The sequence below is a fragment of the Anolis sagrei genome, chromosome Y (genome assembly GCF_037176765.1).
Source record: "Anolis sagrei isolate rAnoSag1 chromosome Y, rAnoSag1.mat, whole genome shotgun sequence".
In the NCBI taxonomy this organism is placed as follows: Eukaryota; Metazoa; Chordata; class Lepidosauria; order Squamata; family Dactyloidae; genus Anolis; species Anolis sagrei.
This window is the reverse complement of record NC_090035.1, coordinates 65,317,772-65,332,756: the sequence shown is the minus strand read 5'-3', so window position 1 is coordinate 65,332,756 and position 14,985 is coordinate 65,317,772. Positions and strand designations below refer to the sequence as shown.

Genomic DNA, 14,985 nt, shown 5'->3' with positions numbered 1-14,985 from the left:
GAACTCCTATGACTAACAGAAAATACTGTGTTTTCTGCTAGTCTTTGGGAACCCTTCTCACACCCCCTTGCAACCCCCTCCCAGTGGTCCCGAACCCCAGGTTGAGAAATACTGCCTTAATGCCATCCAGTCCAACTTCACCAGGGCAAGAAAACATAATCAAACCCTCCTGACAAAGAGCCATCCAGCCATAGAAATAGATAGATATTAGGGCTGGCAGTTTTGTTTCGTTAATTCGTTAAAAATTCATTATTTTTTTGTTAACGAAGCGATAACGAACCATTCTGGAGCAACTTAAAAACGAAACGAATTTTTCAATTCGTTTCGTAAATGCGTCGTATTTCGTTATGTATTCGTTTCGTTATTGGTTTGAGGTCGTTTCGTTATTATTTCCGCATGTCTGGGGCAAGTTTTATAGTTGTTTTTTGTTTAATTAGTGAAAAAAAATTATAATATCACACCAACAGTCAACAACAGAGGGAGAGGGAAGCTTCAGAAGTTTTTTTAGCATATTGCGCGATCGCGGCCGCCATTAACGAATCGATTCGTTATTGTTTCGTTATTGTTTTGTAATTTTTTTACCATTTACGAAATTTCGTAAATATTGAACTTTTTTTAAGGAAAATTTCGGAATTCTTTTAAATATCGAAACGCAAAAAACCCCAAAAAACGAATCGATTTTAGAAACAAATTTTTCCGTTGTTACCCAGGCCTAATAGATATATATGATTCACATACAAACACATATACGTATATGACAGATATAGTATCATAGATTTGAAAGGGACCCCTAAAGGAGAGCAATTATATGTTGCATGTTCCAGAGTAGGCAAATCAAACTGTTGTGAGTCAGCATTCTGACACCATTTCTACTGTTTAAGACATTCTGTGCTCTGTGGGTCACGACACAAACAATCTCTACATCAACACTGACAAAGAAACAACAAGCAAAACTGTTTACCCACAAGCATCAAGAAATTACATATATTAGAAACCAATATTTTCTTGTTACTTTATTTTCCACCAGACTGGGCCACAGCAATGCATGGCAGGGAATGGCTAGTGTGTGTGGACATATATGCACACACACACACATCTATCTATCTATCTATCTATCTATCTATCTATCTATCTATCATCTATACACACACACATAAAATATTGGTATATATATATATGGTTGCAAACTGATATATGCATGTTTGTATATTGGAAGGCTCACAGAACTTTTGAAACAGAAATGTCAGTTCAGATATTGAAATATGCAGAGGTCTGCATTCATATAACAAAGTAATAAGAAAATGTTGATACTTTGAGACCCGATTTGTAGAAAGTAGAGGAACTGACAATGGGATTGTGTGCATCTGGCATCAGAAAGATACAAAAGGAAATCATGATAGCTTTGTGACTGATCCTTAGGTGTTCAAGCATGAAAGAAGTAGCACATAAAGTCCTGGATATGTCTGCAGGAGAAGTGCTAAGTGTCATGTCACGCCATGTCCATTTGGTTGTATGTAATCATGTTATTCTTATAATGGTTAGAATTATGTAGTCCATCCTTTGACCTTTCCTTGTTGATAAAGCTATTATCTCCTTTAAACAATAGAGTGACTGGTTCAGGCCCACTGAGGCTTGCAAAGTCATGTATAAATACCACAGACTGGATCAGCTAGCATCATAAAGTCTAGTTCTACCTGAGAAGGAGCAGAAACAAAACAAGAGAAAAGATGATGCTTCTCCCATTGCTGGCTGCTTTTTTTGTGCTGGTATCAGCTAATCATAAGGTAAGGGAGCATTTTTGCAGCATAAGGACTTTAGTTATTCATTTGCAAATTTAGAAGTAAAGTATCCATCTAAAGATTCCTATGCTATCAGATTGATGTTCAGCTGTTTGTCTTTGACATCAAGTGAACCTCTGCTTTCTGTGCCTGTTTTCTCTTCCAGCTTTTCTGCTTTTTTCTCTGATTTCACCCCTGGTTTTGTTTGTATCCTTCTCGTTCTCCAGTCATGTTGTTTTTGTATTGGAATAATGATTTCTAAACACCTTTCTGTAAAATGTAATTTCCAAGGGTTCCCTAAAAGCAATGTTAATTTATTATTTATTTACCTACCCCTTTCTCAACCCTGAAGGGGACTCAAGGTGGCTTACATATAGGCAACTGTTAATATTAGCGAGTCTCTCCAAATTTTATCCCAGATTTTAAAGTGCTATCCAAGGTACTGAACTTAATTGGGGTCTAGAGTTCAGTAGCTTGGATAGAGCCATTGCCTTTTCCCATTGCATATCCCTTTGCATATCCTGCAAATTGATTAAGATTAGATGACCTTTGCTTTCTTGGCAACTTGCATGCCTTTTGCTAGTCCAAAGCAGCTAGAATAACAGATCCATGGTCAACATGGAATCAATAACAGTTTACCTGGAAAGTTTCAAAACAAATTTGCACATGGAGCAGGTTAATGGGGATTTCACTCTCACATTCAGCATTAGGTATGTAGCACTAAACTTCATGTTGGGCAGTTATATTATACTGCACCTATTTATCTGGGATATTAATGGGACCTCCTTACCCATAGACCAGTACAGAATTGCACCACTGAGGTCTCATTCCATGCATTCAGCTTTGTACACTCCAGTGACTCTGCTACTTTATTTCTGTGTTGGGTTTTTGTACTGTTGGATCTGCTTTTCCTGCTTATTACTTTCCTTGTGACTGGAGCATAGTTTCTATGCTCTTTAGGATAACAACCAGTCTTCTTTTCCTTCTGCTTTGTCTTCTTCTCGTACCTCTCCTTTCTCCTCCTTTCCCTTCTATATAGATCTGTTGAGCCCTTTGTCGATTGACATTAACTTCTTCTTTCAGCATGGCCCTGGCCCTGGTGAAGGGAGAAAACATGAGCATGGACTAGGACGCCAACATGGTCATCCACGTGGACCTGGGAAGGTAAGTTTTGTTGTTCTTTACAGGGATATGGGAAAAATTATTGTGGGTTGCTTTAAAGTTAGAGTTACACATAGTTGTCACATTTCCCAATGCACCAAAATATCTTACTTGGGCCACATCATGAGGAAAAATTCAAAACTGGAGATAGTTTAATGCAAAATCCAGATTGTGATGGCAGCTTTTTTGCCCAATCAAAAGGCACAAAACACTTCATAGCCTCATAGGCTTCTTGATCATAGAAAGAAAAGAGATGGTATAAGTGTGGAGGGAAAGATATTAGAGGCAAAGATGAAGTAGTTTGGCCACATCACGAGAAGGCAGGAAAGCTTAGAGAAAACAATGATGCTGGAGAAAATGGAAGGAAAACGGAAGAGGGGCCAACCAAGAGCAAGATGGATGGATGGTATCCTTGAAGTGAGTGGCTTGACTCTGAAGGAGCTGGGCAGGCCCGTAGCCAGGATTTCGTTTCGGGGGGGGGGGGGGGGCTGAATTTTTTTCAGCGGGGTTTCGGGGGGGCTGAGTTTCGGGGGGGGGCTGAGTCTGAGTGAAAGAGGGTCTACCCTAGCAAACCTTTTGTATCATTACCCCAATACCCCCATGCATATGGGATATATTGAGTATGGTGATCAGATCATGATGTGAATAAACATAACAGTTTAAATACTGCACCAGTAAGGCCTTTTCGCGAACTACCATGAAAAATGGGGGGGGGGGGCTGAAGCCCCCCGAGGGCCCCCCCCCCCCCGGCTACATGCCTGGAGCTGGGGGTGGTGACGGCCAACAGGGAGCTCTGGCATGGGCTGGTCCATGAGGTCACAAAGAGTTGGAAGCCACTGGAAACGAATAAACAACAATAAGTGTGCCTAGAATAAGAAGTGGGTTCTTATCGCATATGAACCCACTTCTTCAGATGCACTATGAGTCAAGACATACTAAAATAAAAAGTGCTGCCACATTCTCTTTTCTCTCCCCTCTAAAATATAATATTCCTCTTCTGAGCAACTAACTCCCTTATCTTCACTATCACAGTTTACTTCAATGTACAGAGGAGGCATAGGCTCACCGAGATTTTCCATGATATGCAGTCCTTGCCTCCATAGGTCTCAGTCATAATATCTGTTATCTTGCTTGCATAATAATCCTTCTTCTCCCAGCAATTCAATAACCCCTAATAATGCCTGCCTACTTGGTCTTCTCCCACTATCGGAAATAAATATGACACTAGGACACTTGCATATGGATTTTCAAGAGAGTGATTTGTAATGAAACTCATGTTTCTCATCCACAGGCAAAGAACAAGGTGGTACATGTACCCAATGACGAAGAGGTAAGTTTTCCCCTCCATTATTGCTTGCTTGGTTTTATTCCTAGTATCTTCATTTATTAGTCAGAGAATGCACTATGGATGTCTGATGGAGATGAAATAGAAAATGGCTTCCTAATATTCTCCACTAGCCCAGTTTGTGGCAACTCTTGGGGCAGATCCAGACAGGCCTTTATCTCAGCAGAATCTGGATTTTAAAAACGTGGATTTTCCTGGAGGGCTGTCCACACCCACTCCAGAAAGTGTGCGCATTCTGGGGTGGGTGTTCAGATGTTCTTTCGGGACTAGCCCGGGAGAACATCTGGAGGTCATACCCCCCTCCCCCAGAGCCCCCAGACCCCTTTGAAAAGTAATGAATACTTACCCAGCCTCCATTGCAGGCTTTGAGCAGCTCTCCTGGCACATAGAAATGACGTGCCAGGAGAGCGGGGGGGGGGGGGGGGGGAGGGGATTTTCCTCCCCCCCCCTCCTGTTGCATCATTTCTATGTGCCATGAGAGCTGCTTGAAGCCTGTAATGGAGGATGGGTAAGTTTTCATTACTTTTCAAAGAGGTCTGGGGACTTTGGGGGAGGGATGTGGGTATTTCCATAGTTTACCAGGCTTATTTAGCCTGGTAAACTGTGAGAATGGTGCCTGGATTGTAGTCCAGACACTGGAAATAATGGGTTTATCCCACACCTTCCAAGAAGGCACGGAACAAATCCACTATCTAATTAATTCACCACAGACCAGAGTTTTCCTAGTTTGTAGTGAATTAATTTGGGACTGTCCAGAACATTGTCTGGAAAGCCCCTCCTTTATTGCGGTAGATACCACACTAAAGGTAGTGTCTGGATGGGCCCCCAGTTACTATTCTTTTTTGGAATGTGCTTGTGTGAGAGATACTGAAAGAAAGAATAAGTATAATCCTCCAGTACTTTAGCTGGATATGACATGGACACACCTACACCCCAAGGAGATTTTCCCTTCCCCAAATCAATGCAGTTTTAACTTCTTTTTTTTTTTTCCCCTCCTCAGTCTGAAGATTCGGAGGAAAACCCTGTTCTGGACGTAAGTAAGAAAGAGACACACAACTATACCAGTTTAGGTACATGAAACAGCTGACCTCAATATGGCCTTTTGTAGACATAGAACCTGCTCCCTGGCTTCTCCAGATAAGCATGCACCATTTCCATGAAATAACAGAGTAGTTCCCAAATGTTTATATTCTTGGGTTGTTATAGGTTTTTCTGGCTGTATGGCCATTACTAGAAGCATTCTCTCCTGACGTTTCACCTGCATCTATGGCAGACATCCTCAGGGGTTGTGAGGTCAGAAAAGTTAGGAGAAACGTCAGGAGAGAATGCTTCTAGAACATGGCCATACAGCTAGAAAAAACTACAACAACCCAGTAATTCTGGTCATGAAAGCCTTCGACAATACGTTTATATCCTTTTTACCCATTCAAAAAGTTTGAAAGGTTTTTCCTAAAGGTTATAAGAGCCATTTTTGGAAAGTGCACACAGACACCAGAATGAAGACAAATCTTGATACATGTTGAATTTCCCATTCCTGGTCTACCTTACATGTAACAACTGGGAGAAGTTTGCTATGTGATCTCAAGTCAGCCCCCTCGCACATCCAGACTACTGCAAATCCAAGGGTGGACTCTTCTGCGATTAGATTGGGACGTACTCAAATAGCATTCCCACAATATAAATACCATTCCCACAATATAAATACCATTCTCCTTCAAGTCAGCTACAGGGAGGGGAAAATGATGACATTGTCCTTCAAACTAAGACTTCTCCAAAATCTGTGCCATTGTCAAAAGAGAGACATTCAAATTCAAAACTTTTTATATATTTGTATTACTATTGCCATTTTGTTTGTCCCTTTCCTTTGTTTCTGAATGCTTAACTGGTTTTATATTAATGCAATGCTTGAAAATTGAAGATTAAAGGAAGAAATCCACCTAGTGGGTCATAATTCCTATTTGGTGGTGTAACCCAGAGTTACATCACCATGTAAAGTGGCAAATTTGATTGCTATCAAACCCTTGAGGAGCCCTCGGTGATGCAATGGGTTAAACCCTTGTGCCGGCAGGACCGAAGACTGACAGACTGGCGGTTCGAATCCGGGGAGAGCGCAGATGAGCTCCCTCTGTCAGCTCCAGCTCCCCATGCAGCGACATGAGAGAATCCTCCCACAAGGATGGTAAAATATCGAAAACATCTGGGCATCCCCTGAGCAACATGCTTGCAGGCGAACAAATTATCTCATGCCAGAAACTACTTGCAGTTTCTCAAGTTGCACCTCACATGAAAAAAAAAACAATCTACCACTTACACTCTTTCACAGCTGCAATGGTCCTGGTGTCTTCCAAAAGTTCACAAATTCTCAGTCAGCAAAGCCAGAGGTGAAACTGGTTATGATCAAGAACATACTAAGAACACAATTTCCCTGCCCCTATCCTGGCCTAACATTTTATTCTTGCAGTTAGAGACTAAATTCAGAAATGACTACCAACATTTGTTTTTTCTCCCCTTTCATTCTGCAGCCATGGTCATCTGAAGGGGTGAGTGTTAAGAAAATGGTACAATAAACACTGTGACAAGGCGGCATCTAAGAAACCAGAGAAAAACTTTAGTTAACAAAGCAGAGTGTTTGTCCATTACACATAATGGTGATGTAAAAAATTATTCCTTATATAAAATGGGAAAATCAAGATTTTTTAAAAAATCATGGATACAGGACCATAGATATGGAAAACCAACTATATTAGTACAAAGACCCTATACGGTTCCGGTCCAGTGTATCTGTCCGAACGGATTTCCCACTACGTCCCACCTCGGAGTTTAAGATCTTCTGGGGAGGCCCTGCTCTCGACCCCGCCTCTATCACAAGTGAGGCTGGCGGGGACGAGGAGCAGGGCCTTCTCGGTGGTGGCCCCCACCTGTGGAACTCACTCCCCGGGGAGATTAGATCAGCGACTTCCCTTTTTTCATTCAGAAAAAAATTGAAGACCTGGATGTGGGACCAGGCTTTTGGACAGTCTGGCAGCTAAAGAAAAGACCTTGATGATGGGCAGGAATTGACGGAACAGAATGGATTTATGGAACTCTGAACACTGAGCATGAGATTGTTTACTATTGTGTTATGTACTGATGTTTTTAGCCTGTTAACTGTTTAATTGCTTTTATGTATGTATGTATATTTGACATAGGCATCGAATTGTGCCTTCTTTTGTAAGCCGCCCTGAGTCCCCCCTTTGGGGTGAGAAGGGCGGGGTAGAAGTAACGGAAATAAAAATAAATAAATAAATAAATAAATAAGGCAGTATATACATGAATAATAATAATAATAATAATAATAATAATAATAATAATAATAATATACTTTATTTATATTCCACCCTATCTCTGCCAGGGGACTCAGGGAGGATTACAGTACACATATACGGCAAACACTCAGTGCAGTTATAGAATTAACAAAGACAGACAATACATAAATAGAGTTAAAGGCTTCCCACAATACATAAATAATATATCAACAAATAAATACATAATACATAAACAAATAAAGCTTTTCTTATTATCATGTATGGGATGGAAAAACAGAAATCTGTAGCTTTTATTTTCCTTTCCTTTCAGGCTTTTGTGGTGAATGGAGCTGAGGAAAGATCTCCCGTGAGTATGCATGATTGATACAGGGATTATATCAGGGGTCCTCGAAGTAAGCCCATGGGCCAAGTACGGCACTCCAAGGTCATTTACCTGGCCCTCGCTCAGGGTCAACCTAAGTCTAAAATGACTTGAAAGCACACAACAAAAACAATCCTATCTCATCAGCCAAAAGCAGGCCCATACTTCCCAGTGAACTACTAATAAGTTTATATTTGTTAAAATTGTTTTTAATTTTAATTATTGTATTGTTTTAAAGTGTTTTTAGCACTACAAATAAGATATGTGCAGTGTGCATAGGAATTCATTCATGTTTTTTTCGAATTATAATCTGGCTCTCCAACAGTTTGAGGGACTGTGATCTAGCACTTGGTTTAAAAAAATTGAGGACCCCTGGATTATATGGATACTTATGCATATACATCAGCACATTCCATGACCTTTAAACATAAAGAGCAACCCTTCCACACTGTAGTAGTCTATCTATTAAACAGATATGAGGGGCATATGAGCATCTGTGTTTTTTCTTGATATGTGATACCGGTTGTCATCAAACTGAAAACAATAATACCTCCAGGAAGGACTTCAGCATTTTTTTTTTCAGTGTAGGGGATTGAGTTTAGAAATCTGATTTACATCAGCCCTGAACATTGTTCATATTGTTTGGACTGCAAAGAAGTATAACACACACTCATCCATCCCATGACCCAAATCTAGAGAACATTGGGGATGGGTAAGTGGAATCGTGGTAAATTCTGAACAGTAACCATGCATTAAGACATTCTACATAAAGTGATTATTACAGAGAGAGATCCAAAATACACAGTTGTGTATTTTTGTTGTTGTTATTGCTCAGCATATGAATAAACCGGTTTAGCTGATTTCATTTTCCTGAATGGATATCTCTTGTAAAGTGAGTGAATCCCATACAGCTAGAGAGTCATTGTGGTGGTTTACATGTTAGATTATGCCTTTGGAGGCCAGAGTTTGCATCCTTGATCAGCCATGGAAACCCACTGGGTGACTTAGAGCAAATCACACTTTCTAATTCTCAAAGAAAGGCGAAGGCAAACCACCTCAGAACTAATCTTGTTAAGAAAACCATGTGATAGTAATTTATCTTAGGGCGCATCCAGGCAGCCCTTTAATGCAGGAGTTACCACAATAAAAAGGGGGCTGTCCAGATGATGTTCTGGACAAACCCGAATTAATTTGCCACAAACCAGGAAGACCAGGAAGTTCTCCTAGCACATAGAAATGACGCGCCAGGAGAAAATCACTCCTGTCCCCCTTTCTCCTGGCATGTCATTTCTACAAGCCAGGAGAACTCCGGCAGCCCTCTAATGGAGACCAGGTAAGGTCTTCTGTTCTTTACAGGGCTTTTGGGGACTTTTGGGGAGGAGGTTAGAGTGTCCGGGTGTTCTCCCAGAAAGTTCCGGGAGAATGTATTGTCAAAGGCTTTCATGGCCAAAATCGCTGGGTAGTTGTAGGTTTTTTGGGCTGTATGGCTATTTTCCAAGAGAACATCTGGACACCCACCCCAGAAATCATGGACTTTCTGAGCTGTATGTGGATGGGCAAGACAAAAGACAGGGCCTTCTCCGTGGTAGCCCCTCAGCTGTGGAACCTCCCTTTTAACATTCCGGAAAAAAGTCAAGACATGGCTTTTTGAACAAACATTTCAAAATGCAGAGTAACTGACATAGGAAAATGGAACGACTAGACCAGGGATCCTCAAACTTTTTAAACAGAGGGCCAAGTAACAGTCCCTCAAACTGTTGGAGGGCCGGATTATAATTTGAAAAAAAAATGAATGAATTCCTATGCACAATGCACATATCTTATTTGTAGTGCAAGAAATCACTTAAAATACAATAATTAAAATGAAGAACAATTTTAACAAATATCAACTTATTAGTATTTCAATGGGAAGTGTGGGCCTGCTTTTGGCTGATGAGATAGGATTGTTGTTGTGTGCTTTCAAGTCATGTTAGACTTAGGTTGACCCTGAGCTAGGACCGGGTAAATGACCTTGGAGGGCCGTATTCGGCCTTCGGGCCATAGTTTGAGGCCCCCTGGACTAGACAACGAGACTGGACAACAAGTTTTTAACAAGGAGACACTATGAATTTATATTTTATTGATTTCTTTAGTTTTTTATATGTTATGTTTTAATTGTATTTATGATATTGTAAGCATTGAATTTTACCCTGTTAAACGCCTTGAGTCGCCTACAGGCTGAGAAAGGCAGTATACAAATACAGTAAGTAAGTAAATAAACAAATAAATGCCTTTCTGGAAGCCCCTGAGTCTCATCATGACTTGAAGGTATAAAATAACAATAATGACTCTTGATTGCCCATTCAGAAACACACAATGTTTTGGTTTATAATAGGAACCACTCATAACCACATTTTGTTCCTTTTGTAAATCCATCCCCCTTGTGCAGTTAGCTGTTGTGAATTGCAACTAAATGTACAGGTGGCACAGCAGCTGAAGCTGCTAACATTATCCTTTGGTCCAGGTATTTGGGGTGTCAATTTATAATCCCAAATCAGCTTGTTCAACTGTCAGCAATTCTAAAGTTCTGTAACCCTCTCTCTTGGAGCTCTGAAATATGACCATATTTCTATGACTGTAATAAAGATTTGTTTGCTTGAAGTTCAAAATATCTGGAAGACCAAATGTTGGGAACTACTTTGCTAATGCATAAGTCCAAACACTTTGAACCCAAGATCCCTGATTCCACTATACCTCTGTATCTACCAATTTGTAGAGTGATTTGCTTGCTAGGGATGGTGGGCTGTATAGTTCACCGTTTCTGGGGGACAACCATTTGAGGGTTCTCAGGAAGTTCATTTGGACTAACTCTAAATCTCTGAACATAAGAGAATGATAGCACTGTTGTCTTTTTCAGTTTGGACCAGGAGGCCAAGGAAGCGGCAGAGGAAGAGGCAAGGGAAAAGGCAGGGGGAAAGGCAAAGGCAAAGGAAAAGGAAAAGGAAAAGGAAAAGACAAAGACAAAGAAGATGGAAAAGGAGAGCCGAAAGAACCAGAAGAGGAACTTGAGGTGAGATATGAAGATTAATTCCCAAAGACTATGTTATATTAGTAGATTTTTGAAATTGTATTGGAATGCTTTTAATGAGTATCCCCGTGGAGAAAAAAACTGGGGCAGAAAGAAAGAAAGAAAGAAAGAAAGAAAGAAAGAAAGAAAGAAATCATCTCTCTTGGATTCACCGTTGTCTACTAAAAAGAGAACCCACTGCTACCTGCACTGTTATGACAAGGTCACCATTGAAAATGAGATCCCACATGAATGGAACCCAGTTGGTGACCTATGCATGCCTTACACCAGGGGTGGGCAAATGTTCAGAGGGTGAAAAGTCATCCCTCTCCCTTTGTGATCTCATCTATTCAAGATTCTCCCCAATAGAGTTTACCTATACTTGGGAAACTGATTTCTAAATCTCTTATTCAAACATTTTATTTAAATGGGTTGCTATGAGTTTTCTGAGCTGTATGGCCATGTTCTAGAAACAGTCTCTCCTAAACATTAGGAAGCATTAGGAGAGAATTAGAAGCATTATGCAGCTAAAAAAGCCAATTTGATTTTGGCCTGCATAAATAGTAGTCTAGTGTCTAGATCCAGGGAAGTCATGCTACATTTTTATTCTGCCTTGGTCAGACCACATCTGTGTCCAATTCTGGGCACTGCAAGTGAAAGGAGATGTTGACAAGCTGGAATCTAGAGGAGGGCGACTAAAATGATCTGGAGAACTAACCCTATAAGGAGTGGCTTAAAGAACTGGGCATGTTTAGCCTGAAGAAGAGAAGGCTGAGAGGAGACAGGATGGTCATGTATAAATATGTGGGGGGAAGTCATAGGTAGAAGGGAGCAAGCTTGCTTTCTCCTGCCCTGGAGACTAGGAAATGGAACAATGGCTTCAAACTACAGGAAAGGAGTTTCCACCTGAACAATAGAAAGAACTTCCTGACTGTGAGAGCTGTTCAGCAGTGGAACTCTCTGCCCCAGGGTGTGGTGGAGGCTCCTCCTTTGGAGGCTTTTAAGCAGAGGCTGGATGGCCACCTGTCAGGAGTGCTCTGAATATAATTTCCTGCTTCTTGGCATGGGGTTGGACTGGATGGCCCACAAGGTCTCATCCAACTCTATGATTCTATGATTTCAGGAGAGAATGCTTCTGGAACATGGCCATACAGCCTGGAAAACTCACAGCAACCCAGTGATTCTGGCCACGAAAGCCTCCGACAACACATTTTATTTGAATATTCTTTCCATTCCCAATGGACAGCCAATAGATTGCTCTTGCTTCAAGCAATTATAAGCAGGAAAGCATTAACTTCTGTTATTGTTAAGGCTATTTCATGTTATTAAATAGGTATAACTGATCTCAGATTTTACCATAAATCTCATTTCCTTTCTAGGAGGATCAGGAAGATATATTTGAACCGTAAGCAATAAGGATCACATCATTGGTAAGTCACTCATTGCTTCCATTTTTCAGATATACATTTCTTAATATAGCTATCTCTCCACATTTGTGATTTTGACTTTTGCAGATTTGAGTATTCACCAATTTGATTTGAATTGTTCTCCCCAGCAATCCTTTGGTCCTCCAGTGTGACTCTATGGTCAACTTCTTCAGGTCATACTAGAGGACTTATGGTGCAAATACACTGTAGAGTTAATGCAGTTTGACACCACTTTAACTGGCATGGCTCAATGCTATGGAATCTTGGGAGTTATAGCACTCTTCCCTTGACAGAGAGGGCTAAACGCCCACAGTTCCCACAATTCCATAGCATTGAGATGGACCCACGGTTGCACAATGGGTTAAACCCTTGTGCCGACTGAACTGCTGACTTGAATTTGGTGGTTCGAATCTGCAAGATGGGGTGAGCTCCCACCTGACAGCTCCAGCTTCCCATTAGGGACAAGAGAGAAGCCTCCCATAGAATCGTAACACATCCCCAGGTGTCCCCTGGGCAACGTCTCTGAAGACAGCCAATTCTCTCACACCAGAAGCGACTTGCAGTTTCTCAAGTTGCTTCTGACACGGTAAAAAAATAGCATTGAGATTTGATAGTTAAGGTGGTGTGCATGTATTAATTTCACAGTGTAGATGCACTCCTAGAGATTTCCAGAGAGAACACCTCACTAGGAATTTCAAGATTCTGCCAATGTGGCTTTATGTTCATCTTCCACCAAAGGGTGAGCATAAAGTCATGTTGGAAGACATAGATATTCATATAGAAGTGTTTTCTCAGGTAAAAAACATATCAATTTCCTTATTGGCAGTTTTTCATTTTCATGCAGGTTCTGTACCTATAACCCCAGTGAGTGTGGAGGGCTCACTGTACTACTAATCAGTCTCAGTTCAAAATGTGTTGTTGTGCCAGCAGGACTGCTGACCAATAGGTCAGCAGTTTGAATCCAGGAAGAGCGGGTTGAGCTCCCTCTGTCAGCTCCATGTGGGGACATGAGAGAAACCTCCCACAAGAATGGTAAAACATCAAAACATCCCCTGGCGTCCCCTGGGCAATGTCCTTGCAGACAGCCAATTCTCTCACACCAGAAGCAACTTGGAGTTTCTTAAGTTGCTCCCGTCACAAAAAAAATGTTCCAAAAATGAATTGAAATATGGGCTGTATTTTACTTCAAAGCTGCAAAGGGGGTTCTGTTGTCCATTACCTATGAGGGCAGCAAACTAGCTTAGGAGGCATCAGGTAAGCCATGTGACACATACAGGTTTCCTCCCCAGTTTAGAGGAAATACTTAGTTGTTCAAAATGAATGGGGAACATACACTCCTCCTGCCTTCATATCCCTGTATGTGCTTCCTAATGACTTTTCCTCACTTGACCAAATGGGCCAGTAAACAATCATGTTGATGGTGATGGTTAGCATTGCCTAAGATGTCCTTGATTCTTTGTACCTTCACAATATGGCTGTGGCATGACTCTCTTTTTCAGATGAACATCCATATTTGCTATCTCTGGAATGTATATGTTTGTGTCTCTTCCAATTGACCACCTTTTTCTTTTCTTTTACAGCATTCACCTGGCGTCTCTGTGATCAAGACCTGGCAACTAGATTAGATACCTTGTTCAAATGATACATGAATGAAATAAGCAAGCTTTAATAGTTATTGTGGGCAGTGCTGATATTTGATTCCATTTCCTTCTCTTGTAGAACATATCATGATATAGGAATGCTTGATGACAATAAAAAATAAAAAAATGCCTTTAAAAGCAATATTCTTGTTGTTACATATTGTTTCTAAGACAGTAGTTCCTAATGCCATGACCCCTTAATACACTTCCTCATGTTGTGGTGACCCCCAACCATAAATTTATTTTTGTTGCAATTTCATAACTATAATTTTGCTACTGTCATGAATCTTAATGTAAATGTCTAATATGCAGAATGTATTTTCATCACTGGACCAAATTTGGCACAAATACCCAATATGCCCAAATTTGAGTACTGGTGGGATTGGGGGGATTGATTTTGTCATTTGGGAGTTGTAGTTGCTGGGATAACTACAATCAAAGAGTATTCTGAACTCCACCAATAATGGAATTGAACCAAACTTGGCACACAGAACTCCCATGACCAACAGAAAATACTGTTGGTCATGGGAGGCATTGGCCTTGAGTTCTGGAGTTATAGTTCACCGATATGCAGAGAGCACTGTGGACTCAAACAATGAAAGATCTAGACCAAATTGGGTGAACACTTTATATGCCCAAATATGAACACAGATGGAGTTTGGGGAAAATAGACCTTGACCTTTGGGAGTTGTAGTTACTGGGATTTATAGTTCACCTACAATTGAAGAGCATTCTGGGCCCCACCAACAATAGAATTGGGCCAAACTTCCCACACAGAACCCCCATAACCAATAGAAAATACTGTGTTTTCTGGTGATCTTTGGTGACCCTTCTCACACCCCCTCATAACCCCCCAGGGGTCCCCACCCCCAGGTTGAGAAATGCTGCCTTAAGGCCCTCCAGTCCAACTCCCTTCACCAGT

The 14,985-nt window shown here is 41.0% G+C and overlaps 2 long non-coding RNA genes across 2 annotated transcripts; both read left to right on the top strand.

Moving 5' to 3' along the window:
• Window positions 1–1,690: 1,690 nt before the first annotated feature.
• LOC137095128 (uncharacterized) lies at window positions 1,691–2,899 on the top strand. Its single transcript, XR_010908796.1, has 2 exons — window positions 1,691–1,784; window positions 2,862–2,899. It is a non-coding gene; the product is annotated as an uncharacterized lncRNA (long non-coding RNA).
• A 1,313-nt stretch (window positions 2,900–4,212) lies between these two features.
• Window positions 4,213–14,199, top strand: LOC132781417 (uncharacterized). The gene is made up of 7 exons (XR_010908871.1): window positions 4,213–4,269; window positions 5,285–5,317; window positions 6,807–6,824; window positions 7,900–7,935; window positions 10,847–10,999; window positions 12,376–12,426; window positions 14,004–14,199. It is a non-coding gene; the product is annotated as an uncharacterized lncRNA (long non-coding RNA).
• Window positions 14,200–14,985: the final 786 nt, after the last annotated feature.